The following is a 5,393-nucleotide window of genomic DNA, read 5'->3' as shown; positions in this document are numbered from 1 at the left end:
ATTGCGTCTGCTGTTGACCTATTGTGGCGATAGGCAAATTGCAATGGGTCCAGGTCCTTGCTGAGGCAGGAGTTCAGACTAGTCATGACCACCTCTCAAAGCATTTCATCACTGTCGATGTGAGTGCTACCGGGAGATAGTCATTAAGGCAGCTCACATTATTCTTCTTAGGCGTTGGTATGATTGTTACCTTTTTGGAGCAAGTGGGAACTTCCGCTCGTAGCAGTGAGAGGTTGAAAATGCCCTTGAATACTTCTGCCAGTTGGTTGGCACAGGTTTTCAAAGCCTTACCAGGTACTCCATCGGGACCTCAGGCCTTGCGAGGGTCCACCCTCTTTAAAGGCAGCCTAACATCTGCCTTCAAGACAGAGATCACAGGGTCACTGGGTGCAGCTGGGATCTTCACAGCTATAGTTATATTTTCTCTTTCAAAGTGGGCATAGAAGGCGTTGAGTTCACCTGGTAGTGAATCATCACTGTCATTCATGTTATTTGGTTTCGCTTTGTAGGATGTAACATCCTGCAATCCCTGCCAGAGTTGACATGTATCCGATGTTGCCTCCAACCTCGTTCGAAATTGTCTCTTTGCCCTCGAAATAGCCCTGTGCAAGTCATACCTCGTGTTTTGGTACAGATCTGGGTCACCAGACTTGAATGCCACATACCCAGCAGGGGATGTACCTCCTGGTTCATCACTGATCTGACGGTAATGGGATAAAACAATACTCCAGGTACATAACATTATATTGACACACTTTCTATAGTTTCCGTTTCTTCGCAGGATCAGAATTCGAGGCTTCACCACCTTCAGACTCAGAGATTGTACTGTACGTATTTATCCATCATTAATGGATAAATGGGAATGCCTATCGGATGTTGGCCAATGCGGTGAGTTGGCACGGTCGGTCAGGTCTCGTGCCTCAAGTTAGGGTGCTGCTTACTACCCTCCCTCCTCCCCCCCGACAACTTCTATTTACCTTAACGTCCCCTTAGGACACATAACTGCCCCCTTGAGAATCACTGTGGTAAATGAAAAGACATTTCCCTTAGCAGGAAGGTCAAACCAAAGAAGTGAGGTTTTAAACTATTTCTTGGAATAATTGGAAGGGAGAATAGGAAAGGTTTTTTTTACTCATAGAGTAGTGTGGGTCTGGGTCCAATTGCCTGAAAGGGTGGGGGAGATATGTATTGGTGTGGACTTGAAGAACCATCAGCAGCAGGGTACTGACCCAGTGCTGGGCAATGGGATTGGATCAGGCAACTTATTCAACAGCATGAATATGATGTGTCTTAGAACATAGAACGGTACAGCACAGGAACAGCACAATGTTGAGCCGAACAGGTTAAAAAGCAGATCAAAAACACCCACACACTACACCATGTCCATATCCCTCCATCTTCCTTTCATCCATGTGCCTATGCAAACGTCTCTTGATGTATTTGCCTCTACCACCATACCAGGCAGTGCATTCCAGGCATCCAGCCCTTTCGGAGTAAAAAATCTTACCCCTCACACCCACTTGAACCTATCCCCTCTCACCTTCACTTCATGCCCTTTGGTATTAGACATTCAGGCTGAATAGTCTCTATCACAAGCTCATCAACTTCAAAGGTCCACACATGTGAGCTTCCAGGATCTGCCTGTTAAATCCTTATCACATGCAGCCAACGCATTCAAAGGTTAGGATTCGTACATAGCCAAAAGCAATTTGTACAGACAGTCAGGGAATTCATTTACTCCGAAGGGCTTCCACAACTTTAAATACAAGTATGTACTAGGTTTTTACTACTGTTGGAGTAACGAAACAGGGAAGTTTTTGACATAGGTTCTTGTGATTTTAGAGAGCAAGTGACTCAGAAACTCGCTGGGCGTTTTAGCACCTTAAGAAAACTTAAGCCAAAAACCACACCTCATTCTACATAAGCTGGAGCTGGAAGTCTTGTCTGATTTTGATTTTAATCATATTTCAGAATGACTTTCCACCCAGCCACTATTTCTAGCCTAGCTCTGGAGGATGTTTAATACATTCCATTTGTTACCATACAATTAATTTCTAATAGAGATATTTCACACTGTAAATACTTGAACAACCTGTTGGAAGAATAGATGTCTCACTGCTTTTGCCAGATTGAAATTAAATTCAGATGTTTGAAAACATACAAAATTTATTTGAGGAAAATATATTATACAAAGGGAAGACTGAATTATGGAAAGAATAATTTAATTTATACCAAGTGTTAACTCCTGCAGAATTGTTGTACATTTATCTGGTTGAAATAATTCCTTAAAAAGTTAAGAATTTCAATTAGTGGAGTGAAATTTATCAAAGCCTTCATTAGAAGGCTGTCTAGTTTAGAGAATATTAGCCAGAAGGAGAGTTTAGACAAACTGGGATTATTTTTCTTTGGAGCATCAGGGGCTGAGGGTTGTCCTGACAGAAATTTATAAGATTGTGGTAGGCATGGAGAGGGTAGATAGTCAGTCTTTTCCTAGGGTAGAAATGTAAAATACTAGAGGGTAAAGACTTAAGATCAGAGGCAGAATGTTTAAAGGAGACGTGCAAGTTAAGAATCTGCACAGAGTGGTCGTTGTCTAGAATGTATTGCCAGAGGTAGTGGTGGAAGCATGTATGATAGTGGTGTTTAAAAGTCACTTGTACTTGCATGTCTATATGTGGGGGGAGGGGGGGAATAGGTTTAGCTTAAATTGGCACCATGGTTGTTACAGACATGGGGGGCTGCTGTGCCTGTTCCTGTGTTGTACTGTTCTAAGTTTATTGAATCCAGAATCTGAATCCCAAAATCTGCAAATGAGTGCCCCGTTTCAACCACTGCAAACTGACCTGGCTGTAGGATTTTCTTTGCTCTTTAAATCTACAGAGAGAAAATGCTGAATCCGTAGAGACTGCCACAGATTCAGTAAGGATAAGGAGAACAAGACTCAAGTAATGAAGGAGAAATTGAGGAACTGCATTTTCTAGAGTGCTGTCATCGTGTTGTCAGATCACAAGGTGTGGACAGTCAAATAACACTTAGCAACGTCCAGTGGGCTTCTCCAGAACAAGGTCTCACAGTCATGGTCCAAACAATGGTCTAAGTTCCAGAACTGAAAGTGAGCTCCCTTGTCAATTGACTGCCAGTGGTAGTGAGTAGCCCTTGTAAAATGAACCTCTTTAAGGGAAAGTACTCTAAGTTTGGAACCTAACCACACACATACAAAGGTGGTCTTGGTTGTCAGAGATTAGCAATAACTATAACCACCAGGGTTTCAGTATGGAAAAGTATTTAACTGGGGGAAGGTGAATTATGATGCTTTTGGTCTGGAGCTTGGGAATATAAATTGGGAACAGATATACTCATGGAAATGTACAACAATAATGTAGCGGTTGCTTAGGGAGCACTTGCATGGGGTTTGGGACAGATCTATCCCATTGAGACAGAGAAGGAATGGCAACGTGAAAGAATCATGGTTGACAGGAGATGTGGAACATCTAGTCAATAGGAAGAAGGAAGAATATTTAAGGTTTATGAAGTGTTACGTGTCCACAGTTTTATTTTCCTGGGAGTCCATAATTTCGTTTTCTGTGGGAGTCACGTGTCCCCAGATTCGTTTTACTGAGGGTCCACAGTTTCATTTCTGTGAGCATTACCTTATGACGTATGCCGACGGTATAAAAGAAATGTGAACAGTGCTGAGAAGGAGTAGAAGGAAAGAGAGAGAGAGTGAATATTGCAGGCTTTGGGCTATCCGGGAACAGCTCACGATTGAGAAGGATAAAGTCTATTGCTTACCCGTACCCAAAGGATTGGGTTAATCAGCAGCACACTGTGCATTGTGGAGATGAGTCTGTCCTTCGTATGATCCATGGGTGTGGATTTCGTGACAGTCACTTTGTGGAATAGTTCTTCGTGAACTTCGGAACAGTATTCCTCAGTTGGGATCTTCAGTAACCGTTTCTTCGTTCACTAGCCATGGAATCTTTGGAATTCGTCGTGATTACCTCATCACTGCCCTGTGAATCCACAAGTCTCTCCCCTCACCTATATTTTGAGTAGATGTAAATAAATATAGTGGTTTTAATATTAAACCCACTTTTTAATATATATTAAGGAGGGGAGGAGAAGATGGCGGCGCGACGCAGCATGCGCAGCTGCTACGAAATGATATCATATTTGTAAGTAGGTACCGTGCACAATCCTGATTTGATGGAGACAGATGTGAGAAACATGGAGGAACATTTGGAGAAACTTCTGAAATGCCTGCTTCGCTGCCGTTGCTACTGTGCAATCGAGAATCTCCGGAGGGGAAGGCCCCAAATCCTCAGCTTTGCCTGTTGCCTGTTGCCAGGGCTGGGGTCAAAGCGCTCGGCAGAGGTGGTGCTCGGTGCTTGCTGTTGGAGGGCTGGTCAGAGGCTCGAAGTTTTCGGACAGACTCAAGAGTCGGCTGTGGTCGGGTGCTTCCAGGGTGCTGCATCAGCAATTTTGCGGCACTGGAGGTTCATGGTGGGAAGAGAGTTTCTCTTCCTTCTACCATCTACGTGAGATGTTGGGACTTTCGAGAGACTTTGAGACTTTTTTTTACTGTGCCCATGGTCTGTTCTTTATCAAATTACGGTATTGCTTTGCACTGTTGTCACTATATGTTATAATTATGTGGTTTTTGTCAGTTTTTTTTTAGTCTTGGTTTGTCTTGTGTTTCTGTGATATCATTCTGGAGGAACATTGTATCATTTCTTAATGCATGCATTACTAAATGACAATAAAAGAGGACTGCGTGTCCTCATAATCTAATCTAAAAAAAACCCCGACCCAATTTGTCATCTCTTGCTGCTGGTACGTTATGAAATCATAACAGAAGCAAGGATCAGATAGGGCTCTGGAGAGTTATAAGGTAGCCCGGACGGACCTGAAGAAGGAACTTGGGAGAGTTAGAAGGGGACATGAGAAGGCCTTGGTGAATAGAATTAAGGAAATCTCTATGCATTCTATGTGTATGTGAAGAACAGGAGGATGACTAGAGTGAGGGTAGAACCAATCAGGGATATAAGAGAAAATGGATTTGGGAGTCGGAAAAGGTAGTGGAGGCCCTTAATAAATAATTTTCTTCAGTATTCACCAATGAGAGGGTCCTTGGCAAATGTGAAGACAGCGTAGAACATGTTAATATGCTGGAATATATTGACATTAAGATTGAGAATGTCAGAATCAGGTTTAATATCACCAGGTGATCCAAGGCCGGCTGGAGAGCCAACGAGATCGTATCCACTGTGGACCTATTCTGGTGATAGGCAAATTGCAGTGGGTCCAGGTCCTTGCTGAGGCAGGGGTTGCTTCTAGCTCTGACCTACCTCTCAAAGCATCTCATCACTGTAGCTGTGAGTGCTACTGGATGA

The sequence above is a fragment of the Mobula hypostoma genome, chromosome 17 (assembly GCF_963921235.1).
Source record: "Mobula hypostoma chromosome 17, sMobHyp1.1, whole genome shotgun sequence".
In the NCBI taxonomy this organism is placed as follows: Eukaryota; Metazoa; Chordata; class Chondrichthyes; order Myliobatiformes; family Myliobatidae; genus Mobula; species Mobula hypostoma.
This window is presented reverse-complemented; position numbering follows the sequence as displayed.